This window comes from Penaeus monodon, chromosome 33 (genome assembly GCF_015228065.2).
Source record: "Penaeus monodon isolate SGIC_2016 chromosome 33, NSTDA_Pmon_1, whole genome shotgun sequence".
Classification (NCBI taxonomy): Eukaryota; Metazoa; Arthropoda; class Malacostraca; order Decapoda; family Penaeidae; genus Penaeus; species Penaeus monodon.
The window spans coordinates 35,269,952-35,270,227 of record NC_051418.1 but is presented as its reverse complement, the minus strand read 5'-3'; the positions used below and the strand labels follow the sequence as shown (position 1 = coordinate 35,270,227).

At 34.1% G+C, this 276-nt stretch overlaps 1 protein-coding gene across 1 annotated transcript in view; it reads left to right on the top strand.

Annotated features, from left to right (window-relative positions):
- Positions 1-276, top strand: part of LOC119594427 (carbohydrate sulfotransferase 11-like) — a gene marked incomplete at its 5' end in the record, with an annotated part of 6,664 nt that overhangs the window by 4,540 nt on the left and 1,848 nt on the right.

Genomic DNA, 276 nt, shown 5'->3' with positions numbered 1-276 from the left:
CGTAATAACCACCGCAAAGAAAGAAAATATGATCACATTATATCATTCTATAGTAATTATTGCAAGGCTTCATCAATTTGATTATTATAATTCCATATCAACGTATCACTTTCATGAAACGTCATAAACATTATTCGTATTTTTTTCCCGCCTTGAAACTTAAGCTTAAGCCAACAACGTGAGCAAGGATAGGGAGACGGGAATCACTGCGTCCGAATGTATTGCTGTAATCATCTTAAATTTTGCTTTGTTAGTTTTCTCTTGTTTGCTGGTTGT